This window comes from Notechis scutatus, chromosome 3 (genome assembly GCF_049901735.1).
Source record: "Notechis scutatus isolate UNSWTSFEM ecotype Mainland chromosome 3, rNotScu1.2, whole genome shotgun sequence".
Taxonomy (NCBI): Eukaryota; Metazoa; Chordata; class Lepidosauria; order Squamata; family Elapidae; genus Notechis; species Notechis scutatus.
Window position 1 is genome coordinate 195,022,977 of NC_142011.1, and position 15,538 is coordinate 195,038,514.

Here is a 15,538-nt window from a genome sequence, read left to right on the forward strand (position 1 = left end):
CATCAAATCTGAAATTTGAGCTGGCTAGAGATAGAAAGAAGGGCTTCCAAAAGTCTCTTTCTTTGAAGATAGAGCAAATCTATTTTTTCTTTCCTTCTTTAAAGAGAGGAAGTTATTCTTTGAATGAATATCAGTTGATTTCTGGATTCCAAAACATATATCTCAGTGTTTCTCAACCTCGGCCATTTTAAGAGGTGTGGACTTCAACATAGCTGGCTGGGTAATTCTGGGAGTTGAAGTCCACACCTCTTAAAATGGCCGAGGTTGAAAAACACTGAGATACATGATTGGTTAAGAGAGAGCCTACTTTGAGGTGAATCATGCATAGGCATCCAGAAGTTCCCAAATTATGGCCATTGAAACATGAAAAATATCATAATGTCTCACATAAAGAATTTAACTTCCAAGAATGTTGGTAACATAGGAGTTGAGTGGCCAATTGCCTATAATGAATGTTCATAGAAGACTCTCAATCTACCACACCTATACAAGTAGTCCTCAACTGGAGGTTCCATTGCTAAGCAAGGTGGTTGCTAAGTCACATCTAATTCTATAACCATTTTTGGTCATGGTTGTTAAGTGAATCACTGAAATTAAGTGACTCACACAGTCATCAAGCAAATCACAGCTTCCCTCATTGACTTTGCTTGCTGAAAGCCAGCTGGGAAGGTCATAAGTAGGAATCACACAATTCTGGGCTGCTGCAACTGTCATAAATATATGACGGTTGTCAAGGGTCCAAAATTGGATCACATGACCATGAGGATGAGGCAATGGTCATAAATGTGAGGACTAGTCATAAGTCATTTTGTTCTGACCCAGCTCCCCAAACACGACAAACCCCCTGATGTTAAATCAATGTTCCCTTTATTAGGAGTGTCAGCAGCCCTGACAAAAAGTTTCTCTCTCACCACAGGATAACAAGTCTGCCTGGCAGGGAGATGAATAGTTGTCTACCACATCAGTTCATCTCCACCCCCTGCCTTTTATCCCCAGAGCTAGGGTGGGGCCCAAGGTTCAGCCCATGGATTTCCACTGCTCTCCTCTCCTCTGTGCATCTATGTGTCAGGCACTGAGCCCAACTGTTCCTTCTCTTCCTTATCAGCCATCTCCAGACCTGGGAGCTGTTGACTTTTCATCTGAGGGCTGATGGACAGCGCAGGCTCCGCCTCTGTCTCTCCTCTCTCTGACAGCTCCGTTCCCTGTTCCCCCTCAGACTCTCACTTTGCCTTGATGCTCGCCCTGGCTCCCAGGCCTCCTCCTCATCTGACTCAGATGCTGGAGGGGCCAGTGGCTGACAGGCCACAACACATTTTTTGCAGTGCCACAACTTTTAACCAGAGGTGCTATTCAACAGGTTCTGACCAGTTCTGGAGAACCGGTAGCAGACATTTTAAGTAGTTCAGAGAATCGGCATATACCGCCTCTGACTGGCCCCGCCCCCATCTGTTCTCTGCCTCCTGAGTCCCAGCTGATTGGCTGGGTCTCCTTTGGTTGCCCTGCACAGGAGAACAGAGCTGGAAAGCAGGTTAGCGGGATGGGGAGGGAATGGGATTTTATAGTATCCTTCCCCTGCCATGCTCACCAAGCAACACCAAGCCCACCAAGCCCACCAAACCAAGCCCATAGAACCAGTAGTAAAAAACAATTAAATCCCACCACTGCTTTGAACGGTCATGAAATGAATGGTTGTAAGTGGAGAACTATCTGCAGAGGTCGTTTTTCATTTTGCCCTGTGATCCCAATATAATACAACTTGCATTTCAAAACACAACAATGAATTGAGTAAAAGCAGGGGCTTTTTGTTTAATATGTGAAGTTAAAACACAAATTGTCATTTCTCCTGAAAGTACTTTGAAGAGTAAAAAGAACTTGAAAAAAAAACAATGGCTCGCCTACTCCAAAAGTATGATTTTTTTCCCTCACCTTTTTACTGCAAAATATTTCAAGTGAGCACTATTTTGATGGGGTACTGGGACCAATAATTGGAAAATGCGAGCGAAAGAACTCAAGCAACAGACAGAACTTTGAATCAATGGTTCAAGTTATTTAATTCTATCATTACCAAAACCAACCCTCTTTGCTTGATACATTTTTTGAGAGTACATTTAGTACAGAACAAACTGCCATTTCAACCTTTTTTGTTGGGAAAAATTAAGGATGCTGTAGCCAACAACCAATTTATTCCTCTATGGGAGAAAAAAAAATCACCAAACAATATATTTCTGCTGGGTTTTATCACCCTATGTATCCTTCAGATCACTACATACAAGCATGTACAAGTTCACCATTCAGAAAACTGTTTGTTGATATGGGAGTAGTTACGGCATAAGCTATTTAAGCAAGATTGGATGCTGACTTGTTAATCAAATAGGAAGTATTTGGCATTTATTGGGATTAAAAAAATATTTCATATACTTAAAAGGTTTGAAACCTGCTTTTTTACTACTAAAAGCATCTGAAGCAATCAACAGTAAAAGCCAGCATTTAAAAACACACACAATAGATTCATTCAAAACAGCACTTCATAAAACAAGCATAAAATCATATGGGAAATGCACAGTGAAATATTTATTTGTTACAGATGATCTAAGTAATTTGCAAAGTTATTGTAATTCATTTATGATGTTGTCTTTACATTGGACAACAAAGAGATGTATATTAAAGATGTATATTTATGACTTAATTTTTGTTGTATAATCAAACATATGTACAGAGTGCTAAATAAAACTATGAAAGAACATAATATCTCATTTCCCACAGTACATAAGAACTTGCAAACAACGGATAAAGAGTTGGGAAAGATAAAACAAACTACACAGGAAAATGAGAACATTCAAATAAATCTGTCTATATCTTCTACTCTTATACAATATCATATGACTAATCCTGTAAAATGTAAAGTCTCCTTGAACTTAGCTCAATTGCTGTTCATTACTTGAAAAATCCATGTTGTTTTCTTGGCAACAATAGCAATAGCACTTGGACTTATATACTGCTTCATAGTGCTTTATAGCACTCCGTATGCCAAGGGTGTCAAACTCAATTTCATTGAGGGCTGCATCAGGATTATGTTTGACCTCGAGGGGGGAGGGAAAGGCCAGGGGGGCAGGGCCAACTCAATGTCACTTGTGTCAGGGGTGCCTGTAGTGGCCCGAGTGCTGTTCTGACCCAACCAGGTTCCAAGAGAGCAAACACAAGACAAAGGCAGCAGCCCCCACCTTTTAAGGTTTAATCCACAACTTCTGTTTCTTCACAGATAAAAGGCTGCTTCCAACTAATTTGCTCCGACAAGAAAGAGCCTTGCCAAGTTGTTTGTCAAGGCTGCCAAAAACCCAGAGAGAAGAACTAATTTACAAGATTTTTCAAATATTATGATGTCCACGAGGCTGAGCTTCAGAGCGTCTTTGCCTTCTGCAAAGAACGCTTCTTCAAACCTTGCAGCCTTACCTGCAGCCTAGTCCCGAGTCACCTGTGCTGCTGTAACTGCTCTCTCCTATGATCAATCCTGCGTGCACGTGAACTTGGCACAGGCTCCTCAGGAACCTCTTCATCACTGCTGCCAGCCCCTACAATCTCTGAAGGCGGCAGTCCACTCCCTAATGGTCCTGGCCCCTCATCTGAGTCCTCGCTCTCCTCCACCATCCACACCTGCTGCCGGCTAACCACAACAAGTGCTCTCCCAGCGAAAATGGGCTCCCGAGCTCCATTTTTGGCTGCAATGGTCTCCTGCAACCCTCTACCAGTGAAAACGGAGCTCAGGAGGACTGCATGTGGCCCTCCTGAGCTACATTTTCACTGGCAGAGGCACCACAGGCCAGTCCTTCGCTGTTTCCAGGGCATCCCTGTGGGCCAGATCTAAAACACTCCATGAGCCAGATCCAACCTGTGGGTCTTGAGTTTGACACCTCTGCTCTAAGATGTTTAGAGTCAGCATCTTGCCCTCAACAATCTCGGTCCTCACATTACCAACCTCAGAAAGATGGAAGGCTGAGTCAACCTTGAGCCGGTCAGAATTGAATTCCTAGCAATGAGCAGAGTTAGCTGAAATACTCCGTTCTAACAACTGCACCACCACAGCTTATATGCGCCACAATGAAGAAGTGGTTCATCGCAAGTTTTCTTGGATGGATTTTGACTTGCTCAGAATTTATTTTTTAGTTTGTTTCTTAGTTTCCCCAACCTTTCTGGCTCCAGGAACTGGTTTCGGAAGAAAAATTGTCTTTCCCTGGACCGTGGAGGAGAGGATGGTTTCTCACACCACCTATATCCTGCACATGCCCAGATTTGCTCATTTGCTCACCACTTGCATGGCCCAGTCCCTAACAGGTTATAAACAGTCCATGGTCCAGGAGTTGGGGACCCTAGTTATAAGTAACTCAAGCTAGCAAATATACTTAATACTCCTTTCTCCTCCTATTTTCCCCACAATTCCAACCCTGTGAGGTCGGTTGGGCTGAGAGAGAGTCACGGGCCCCAAGTCACCCGGCTGGCTTTCATGTCTAAGGTGGAACTAGAACTCACTATCTCCTGGTTTCTAGGCCAGCGCCTTAACCACTAGGCCAAACTGGCTCTAGAATAGTTTACAGTTCTGGGATTTCCTCATTACATCTCACTCTATATTAACTCTTACCCTGCTTCATATTTTTTTTAAACAACCCAGGTCAAATGCTATTGCCACCTAACTGGGCACCACTAATATCACCCTGTATCCAGTGGTGGGATTCAATTTTTTTTTACTACCGGTTCTGTGGGCATGGCTTGGTGGCGTGGCAGGGGAAGGATACTGCAAAATCTCCAGTCAGAGGTGGCATTTGTGGGTTCTCTAAACTACTCAAAATTTCCACTACCGGTTCTCCAGAACTGGTCAGAACCTGCTGAATAGCATCTCTGCCTGTATCTGTTGTTTACTTCCAACTCAGAAGCTGGCTTACTGTCACAACCTAATTCCTTAATTTTGAAACACGTTTGTTCACATGGGGTGGTTTCTCTGAAAATGTCTCAGCTGGAATCAAGCAAAAAATAATAATAATCAAATGCAACACCTTCAAGAATGAACTTGTGCTTGATAATATTCTGTGTCTTCTTTCTGTTTGATTTTCAATGTAAGTCTATCCATTTCTGCACAGTCTAGTATCCTCTTAATTATCTCTTCATCTTGCGGTGTTTCCTCATCTTTACAATATTGTGAGTATATTTTACCAGTGGTTGGAAAAAAGAGGTGGAGAGTAAGAATGGAATCTGTATGGTTAAGCAAATTAAATACCCAGGAGATTATTAAGCACGAAGAAATGTAATTAATAATAAATTAATAAAATTTATTTTTTTGAAAAAGAGAATGAACTTGTCTACCATGAAAAATAAGTGCAACGAGGGAAGATTTAAACTAATCCAATCTAAACTAATCCTTTTCTAATTAGGTCCCTCTGAAGCCCACTACAACTGGAGACTAACAAACTGGAAAAGTTGAATCAGGCTTGTATAATCCAAGCTTTCTGCTTATCCAAACTGCCTTACCATTTTCTCAAAAGTTGTTGTTTTGGGTCCTTTGCAGCACACTGAAAACTAGCTTGCAGCTATTTGTATAAGTTTGTTTATCTTTTTCCCATGGACTTAATTACATCTTGTCAGCCCTCTACTCAAGCATGCAATGCAGCTGTTGGCAGAGGCTGGAATTCTAAACCGCTGCCTTGCAATTCATGGGCAAGAACCTTGCTTACCTCTTTCCAGCCTAGGAAACAAAGCCTTACTGGAATTATTTATATTTATTTTTGTCAATTGCTTACAAGTTAATAGGTATAAGTAAAAACATAGTTATGAATACATGGATACATATAAGAAAAATAAACAATAATATTCTAATTTATTGTTGTTGTTGTTGTTGTTGTTATGCAATGTTGTGGGCTATGCTGCAATCTGGCCAGGATTGTTTTATCAGCCAGAGTGGAGCGTGTTTTTGCTAAACTGGAAATGTCTGCATAAGGCACAGATCTCCCCTCCCTATCTTTCAGCTTGAAATTATAGCATTATTGGGATTGATCAACACAATCAGCCAGATATTTAGACTGGATCTGGCATTTTTAATCCACGTATTGAGTCCTTTCCAAGGACCTGGGGTAGGAAGTTGTTGCTATTTGAAGGTGTTAAAGGTATAATAATGAAGGTGTTGTAGAATATAATCGGCTCCAAGTTCAGTCACCTTTTGCAATTGACTAATGGTGATTTTGTTGATGCTGGTGGCATTCAAATGGTGCTCCAGGTGTTTTGGAATTGCACCCCACATTAATAGTGGTACTATCTTTGCTTCTTCTTTTTTGCCACAGAAGAAGTTGTTTGCAGCCTTTGCTGGGGAGAGAAGCCCTGGGGACAGGAACTCTCTCACTACCCACTAGTGGTGTGTCTGTGTGTGTGTTGAGGTTGTTGGAACTTTGGGAGAGAGCAGCCATTAACGTATTGGAATTCAATATAATGCAAACACAAACAATAGAACATAATCAAACCAGTGTCTTAGACCAAGGGTCTTCAAACTTGGCAAGTTTAAGACTCGTGGACTTCAACTCCCAGAATTCTTGAGCTAACATGACTAGAGGAGGAATTCTGGGAGTTGAAGTCCACAAGTCTTAAAGCTGTCAAGTTTGAAGACCCCTGTCTTAAATTTCCAAAAAGCTGTCTTTAAAAAAATTGAGAGAGAGCTTGGGGAGGATTCCATGGATGAAAATCTTAAAGGGGAAAACAACTCAAGAAGCTTGGGAAATTCTGAAAACATGATTACTCACAATGGGCTCAAACTGTCATAGCCTGCTTCGTGGTGGGTGAAAGCTGCTATGCACACATCACCTCAGGGTAGCAAGCTCTGCATTGGCTATTAGTAATAATCATTGTTTGTTTTGAACTCTAAAGCCCTACCTGATTATTTTAAACTCTAAAGCCCTACCAGTTATTTATAGGAGCTTCTTCTTCAACATAATATCTATCTAAAGCCAATGATGGGATTCAAATAATTTAATGGTTCACCCAGGGTCAGGTTGGCTGTGGTGGGAGGCCTGGCCCATCCCTGTTCTCCAGCTTCACCGCACATGTGGGATGAGCCTCCCGTAGTTAAATTACCACACACACACACACACACACACACACACACACATAACCTGCTATCAAAGTGGATCCTGGGAGCTGCACTGCAAAGGAGAAATGGGAAATGGAGCGGCTGGCACAAGGGAAGGAAGAGGCGCAGGGAGAAGAAAGAAGGAAATGCAGGCTGGTCCGTTGCCTGTTTCTCTATTGCAGCTCAGTGCCCAGGATCCACTTTGAAAGCGGAGGGAGGGGGTAATTTTAAAAACCGGTTCGTGCAAACTGGTATGAACCAGCTGAATCCCACCACTGTCTAAAGCTATATTTAAATTAATTCTAAAATAAGCTTGGTACATGCCTAATGCTAAACCTCAATAGATACGTTCACAGATGGTTGCTTAACCCAGAATAGAAATCCATCTCTGGTGAGAGTTTTGACTCATACGTTAAAGCCTTGAAATTGGATACTGGCTTTTGCAGAACTTGAAAGAAAGTGAACCGTGTAGGCCCCATGCCTGCAGGCGACAGCAAACCGTCAGACCTCTTTGCTTCCGAGAGGAAACAACAATCTTTGTTCAGCTCTTACCAAATGCAAGTTGCTTTCTGAAATAATGTCTTCCAAGACGCTGAGGTGACCCTTGTCTGTGAATGTAAAACTTCCTCCCTAGGGGGAGAAAAAGAAAAATTCAGTTGGCTTCTATCTTATTTAATTTTGGATGGGTTTCTTCTTCTTCTTCTTCTTCTTCTTCTTCTTCTTCTTCTTCTTCTTCTTCTTCTTCTTCTTCTTCTTCTTCTTCTTCTTCTTCTTCTTCTTCTTCTTCTTCTTCTCCTCCTCCTCCTCCTCCTCCTCCTTCTTCTTCTTCCCCCAGCATTTGAGTGTTTTTAAATATAACACATTTTTTTAAGACAGCTTATCTTTCACGTTTCAGTGGGTTTGTGTATTATCTATTTCCTGCCATTTTATTTTACAGATTTTAATCTGTAATCATCTCTTCGTTTATTAAACAAATAGAGTCAATGCATTGTAAAAGAAAGAGACTAGGAAAGAAAGTGGCAAGTTTGTTGAATTGGAGGGGGGCGGGAGAGTGAATTTCATTAAGTTCCATGTGTGGTCTGGTCTGGTCTGTATTGAAAAATTAGTTCCTTTTCCAAGGGCATTTGCATTATACATTTCAACTTAATGTGACTGAACTCACATCCAACATTTGAAGTTGTATGTATGTGTACATGTATGTATATCTCACCTTTATTATTTTTATAAATAACTCAGAGCAGTGAACATGCCTAACGCTCCTTTCTCCTCCTATTTTCCCCACAATAACAACCCTGTGAGGAGAATTGGGCTGAGAATGAATGACTGGCCCAAAGTCACCCAACCAGTTTTCATATCTAAGGCAGGACTACAATTCACAGTCTCCTGGTGATTGGCCCAAAGTCACTCAGCCAGTTCTCATATCTAAGGTGGATCTAGAACTTACTGTCTCCTGGTTTCTAGCCTGATGCCTTAGCCACTAGACCGAACTGATGCTTTTACTCGCGAAAAATAATAAAGGCTTTTTGGTTAGAATTTTGGAGGGTGCAGCAGGAGCAACTGAATATTGGGATGAAAGGAAAAAAGGATCCAAACAAGCAAAAGTTAGACAAAGCTTTACTCTACACATTGCATTCCTTTTTAAGGTGTTTGTGACATTGATCATGCCTGCCATCTTGCTTGGGTTGACCCTACTCTATTAGAACTTACCTTACCTTCCATTGTCACCTTCTTTTTTCCCTTCTTTACCATGATCATCTAATTACACAAAGTTTATGGTTACCTGGTATTCATGGATTTATTTATTCAATAGGCTGCCCCTCTATGGGAGTTTATTTATTTATTTATTATTTATTTAGCATATGGTAAATACATGGACTTATGGTGGTTCAAATGTTAAAATCCAGTCCACCCAACCATTCAAGGACAGGGCGGTCTATGTTGAAAAAAAATCAGACATTGGGCCAGTGTAAGCTCTTGATGGATATTCGGACACAATGTGGTGGATATTTTGTCAAGGAGCACCATAGTCACACTGAGGGGTAGAGACAAGACTCCACTTAAACAATGAGTCCCAGCAGGCACCATGTTGGGTATGGATCCTGTTCAGAGTTGGCCGTTGCTGTTGCCGTGTTTTTAGAGAGCCAGGAGTTCTACAAAGATGTCTGACGGCCAACTGTCATTCTGTCAATTCTTCAATGAAGTCTGGCTGACAATTGTTGCTAGTCATTTAGTTCACACAACCGGGTACACTACGAGGAAGCGAACTAGCATCACTCCCCTCTGGGCAGTTGATAGGATACAACAGTAAGAACAATAAAGACACATTGAATACATAACCCCAAAAGAGTCCAGAATCTCTTAAGCAAATGGAACTTCCCACAAGGGTCTTCTTCTTACCCCGCAAGGCCTGGAGACAGAGACAGATTTTGAGGGCCTACTTAAACATGGGCCATGAGAGGTGAGGTTGATGGATCTCAGGTAGGATGGTGTACCAAAGGCTAACATAAGAACCAAAGAGAGAAAATGACAAGAGGGCTCCTCATGCCATTGGTGAACAAATGTGAAGTCATTATGAAGTTTTGAAACAGGTAAGGAGGCCTCTACCTGACACTGACATCATCTACTCTCATTCCATGATGCTTCATGTTCATCTCTTCCTTCACAAAGAACAAGATGGATGTTTCCATCCTACACCTAATAATGTTTCATTTATTTGTGGACAGGACCAAAAGCCAAGTTAGAGCAGCCTTCCCCAGCAATTTCCTGCAGGTAGGTTGGACTTCAGTTCCAAAAATTTCCACAGCAGTGCAGATTGGGAATTCTGGGAATTGAAATCCAACACATCTGGAAAGTACTTGGGGGGGAAAACTGGCTGTAGCAGCACTAAACCAAGTGGATTGTTCTGGCCTTCAGCCTCTCCAGTTTGTCTAGTATTTGGGACCAACTCTGGACTAGCCAGGCTATTGAATCAAAATCATGGAAGGTTTATGTCAAGGCTTAACACTGCAACTACTTCAGGGTGAGTCTGCTGGGTTTTCCTTAACATGATGGCAGAATTGCAAAAATGTTAACAAAACAAGAATAATCTAAGACCCAAGTTGGCTTCCAGCCAGGATCTTAGGGGATAGAAAATCAAAAGATCTGTTCTGATTTGCTCAAATAACTACCAGCCATAAAGTGGCTTTATTAAATTCCATGACTGCTGTAGTTTGCTCTGAACTTTCTGCTTGCATATCTCCACCATTTGAGGGAATCAACAAAGAGGGTTTTTTTTGTTGTCAATGAGTGTCTTAATGACTTGCCATCAAATCACAGCCATTAGCCTCTTTCACTGCAAGTGGTGCAAGTTTGTTTGCTTCACGAGTGGGGTCATAAATCCATCCTTCCTGGCTTTTAAAATAAATTACTTTTTTCTAGAAATATGCCAGTAGGTTCAAAGCTGTCTGCTATCAGACTCTGCTGTTTATGTTGTCAAGATGTGATCTTACAATTGCTGGAGAGTCACAATCAAAGATAGGTTAAGTTTACAAGACCCAAGGAAGGAAGCGAACTCATGCAAACTTTTGTCCCATTGTTAGAGCCGTTGACTGCCTCAAGGCACTTTCTTGTGAATCAGAAGTTATGTTGCTAAATAAGCCAAGTTGAAGATCCTAGAATGAAGATGTCTGTTACATGGAACCAGCACTAAAGGGAACTGGGTAGTCAAAGTGGATTCAGCCTTATGTTGAGCATCACCTGGAAAATTCTTTGAGGAGATGGGTGGCTTAGAAATAAAAAAAAATCTCCCTTTATACAACCCTGTAATCCTTTAATTAGGGCTAGAGTTGGGGAGACTAGATAGAGTCAGTCAGCATTTACTGGCCGGATTCCTTTCCTGAAGACTATGCAGAGTTCACAGCAAATTGCTTTCTGAGTGGAAGGCAAGTGTCTTCACCACTAGATCACCACACTGCTCAAAGAAAATTCTTTGAAGAGATTGGTGGTTTACAGATGATAGATGATAGACAGACAGACAGACAGACAGATAAAGAGAGAGAGGTAGTGTGAATACTGTACATACATAAATACCTTGATCAGGTGATCCAAGGTATTAGGTAACTTCTTGGAAGTTACTCCCTAAATTCTGTGTTGGCCAAATTTGCTTAGGCCACAGAGAATAAAGGTCAGACTCTTCTGTGAAATGCCAGGGGATATACATATTTATAAGCATCTTCAAAGATTAAGATTTCTCATAAATTTAAGTAGCTAAGTTTGATGAGGCTTGGTATTTGTTGTTTTGTTTTAAAGAGCAGCTCACCACTTCCAACTTCTGCCGGATACTTTAATAAACAGAGGAAACTGTGTTTTATTTTTTTATCTAGTTTGGGAAATATATTTGCCTGCTGTTGATGCACCTACTACTGTATATACTTGGTTCTTAAGAAGAGAAAAAGAAACCTTGATAAGGGGACTGATCCTTCTCTCATAGTCTCATCTGTGGGCTTTGAAGCTTGTGCATTCAGCCCAAAATTTAGTCACTATCCTAAGTCAGAAATGATAGTGGAATTTCTCTCTTGGAAAGGTGATGGAGTAGCCTGTCCTATGTTATCAAGTTGGAGATACAAATTTCTTCCTCTCGGGATGGTACATAGATATTAAAATGCTTTGCCTTATTTTTGAAGTAGCACAGTTGGTTTAGCATTGGTTTTTCTATCCCCAATAGTTGTGGCCAAACCAGGAGAACATGAGTTGGGTGAATGCAGTCTCTTTCTTGGCAACTCATTAAGTTGCTGTGGTGATTTTATTCCCCCATTTAATTTGATATTTCATAACACACACACACACACTCTGGTTGAGTGAAATAGGTTATGTTTCAGTGGTGGGATTAAAAAAATTTTTTACTACCAGTTCTGTGGGCATGGCTTGGTGGGTGTGGCATGGCTTCATGGGTGTGGCAGGGGAAGGTTACTACAAAGTCCCATTCCCTCCCCACCCCACTAACCTGCTTTCCAGCTCTGTTCTCCTGTGCAGGGCAACCAAAGAAGACCCAGCTGATCGGCTGGGACTTGGGAGGCAGAGAATAGATGCGGGCGGGGCCAGTCAGAGATGGCATTTGCCAGTTCTTTGAACTACTCAAAATTTCCACTACTGGTTCTCCAGAACTGGTCAGAACCTACTGACTACCACCTCTGTTATGTTTGTACCAAAGTGGGCTACAAGTAGCCGAACAAAGTTCTCCATGAGAGAAAAATTAAGTGGACAAATCTGCCAAGTTTTTCCAAGGAAGGAAATACTCCCCAACTATTTCTCAAGCACAGCCCAATTCCACCACAATAAAGAGGCTGGTTTATTGTTTCAATGTGGGACATTCTGGATAGCAATTGATGGGTTTCCATAGCTTCATTTCCTTTCTGAGGAAGTGCTGCCTGCTTATAGGAAAACAACCACCCATTATTCATCCGAATATCAGGTGGAACAGAGAAAGAATTAAGAAGGAGTGCTTAGTCCAACTACCATGTCTGACGCAGTCCTTGGATACATTAATAGGGGGATAGAGTCAAAATAACATGAAGTGTTAGTACCACTTTATAATGCCTTGGTAAGACCACACTTGGAATACTGCATCCAGTTTTGGTCACCACAACATAAAAAAGATGTTAAGACTCTAGAAATAGTGCAGAGAGGGGCAACAAAGATGATTAAGGGACTGGAGACTAAAACGTATAAAGAACAGTTGCAGGAATTGGGTATAACAAATGGTTTATATGTGACCAGGGGTGACATGATAGCATGTTCCAATATCTAAGGGGTTGCCACAAAGAAGGAGGAGTCAACCTATTCTCCAAAGCACCTGAAGGCAGGACAAGAAGCAATAAGTAGAAACTAATCAAGGAGAGAAATTTCTAAGGAGAAATTTCCTGAGAGCGTGAACAATTAATCAGTGAATCCCTTGCCTTCAGAAGTTGTGGGTGCTCCATCAGTAGAGGTTTTTAGGAAGATACTGGATAGCCATTTGTCTGAAATGGTATAGGGTCTCCTGCTTGTCCAAGGGGCTGGACTAGAAGACCTCCAAAGTCCCTTACAAATCTGTTATTAACTATGGCTATTCAGGGGTGGTATTCTACCAGTTCGGCCTGGTTTGGCTGAACCAGTAGTTCCTGGTTTGGCTGAACCAGTAGTGAACCGGTTTGCTCCAATGATCAGCTGCTGGGCCCACCCGCCCGGACTCTATTCTGACCTTTATTTCCTGGTTTTGAAGGTCAGCTGCTTCACGCGGCACAGTGGATTGCTGCACATCAGCTGTTTAACACACTGGGAGATGGCAGGATTGCAGGAGAAGATCAGTAGCAAACCCTCTGCGCATATGCAAAGTGTGCATATGGTGCATGTGCAAAGCATGCTAACTAAGCCATACCCACAGTGGTAGAAAAATTTGAATCCCACCACTGTGGCTATTCCAACAACCAAAGGGGAAGTTGTATTCCTGCAGCAGCCTAAAACCTAGGAGACAGTTGTTAAGTGAGTTTTGCCGCATTAAGTGAATGACTGTAATTGTGCACAGTGAAGCAGGGGTGGGATTCTACCAGTTCCCACCTATTCGCTAGAACCGGTTGTTAACATTCTAAGCAGTTCGAAGAACTGTTTTTTAGAAGAAATTACTGGCCTAATCCTGTAAGGAAGGCAGGAAGGAAACATTCTGGTGTTGCTTACAGAAACTGCCTCTCTGTTAACCTTTATTACATTCTTGGCAGGACTAGACTTCCTGTCTCAGGAACTTCTCTGGAGTTTTTTTCCCCTCCTTTGCTGGTACTTTGCTTGTGTGGAGTGACCATTCAAAGTTACAATGGCACTGAAAAAGGTGACTTATGACTATTTTTCACACATACGACTGTTGTAGCATCCCCACAGTCTTGAGAGGCCAGGCAAGGAGATGTGTGCCTTGATGTGAGTGATATTGAGTTGGCCACACCCAGCCAATAACATGACCACCAAGCCATGTCCACCCAGTCACATGACCAAGCCACACCCACCACCTAAGCCATGCCCACAGAACTGGTTGTTAAAATTTTTGAATCCCACCCCTGCAGTCAAGTAACACAGTTGCTAAGTGAATCTGGCTTCCCCATTAACTTTGCTTGTCAGAAGGTCGTGAAAAGGGGATCACATAACTCCAGGACACTGCAACCGTCATGTCATGCCCCTGGTGGAGACTGACTCTGAGGGAGAGGAGGAACAGCCGACAGGGAGTGGAAGTGTGGCTCCAGAGGTTGTGAAGGAGTCTGGGGAAGGGCAGAGGCTGGCTGAGCAGTCAGAGGAGGATCCAGGACCATCCCCTATCCATCCTAGGGCATGCAGGGAGGAGAGGATAAGGGAGACACATGGTCTACTTGGGAGGAGAGGGCCTTGATCCTCTTCATGGGCTGCAGCTGTGACAACTGAATAAGAGGACAGACCTGCGTAAGGGCGAACGCTGGAAACAAAGTGTGGAAATATTTATGATTCCTCTCTGAGTTTGGCGTCCTTCCCGGTGTGTGTTATCTGTGGATGTCCTCCAGCCCTTATCTTGCCTGGTTTGTGTTGCTTTTTCCCTTCTTCTTGTAACTGTTTCTGTGGGAGTTTTTTGGCTTCCGTCAAGAATATTCGGAGCTTGGAAGCAAAGTGAAGGAATAAAAGGGGCTTCATCTGTTTTCTGTGGCTGTGTTTGTTTTGTATCCCACCCTGGGTCATCACACATCAGAAATCTGCGTCTGTTGTCAAGCATCTGAATTTAAATCACCCGACCACAGGGATGCCGTAATGGTTACAAGTATGAAAAATGGTATTAAGTCTTTTTTTTTTAATGTTGTAACTTTGAACGGTCACTAAGTTGAAGACTACCTGTACTGGGACATGTTTGTGCTACATTTAGTGGGCCATGAGATCAAATAACTCCAAGCGTTCCATCCATCAGACTTTCATCACAATCCCCTTAATTGAGTTAATTTCTATCTCTTCCATCAAACAAAAAAGTAGAACAAATGCAGGAGAATTTACACTCTGGGAAATACTGTATGAAATGGCTTCCATTTTAGGAATGATTGCTTCCAGCAAATAAGTGGTGCATTGTTTTATATCAACTACTTTGCCTTTTTGAAAATAGCAAGAGGAAATTAGTAATTAAAGACTTCTCTCTTCTCCCGGAGACCAGAAACCTGATACTAGAGCAAATTAAGAAAAGCCATTCACAGGAAAATTAAGAAGCTATTCATTCTTAATATCTCACGGTGGACATCAACAGAAAAGGATAAAATGGGTAATAAAACACTGCACTGCAAACAGGAACCTCTAAATTAATTCTGGAGATGACTTTTTTTTGTAACTACAGGAAGGCTTTATCAACCAGCACCATAAAGGAAAACCCTTTATGTGGGAAACAAGATTGTTGGTAGATAATGTGGTATAATATTATCTAAGTCA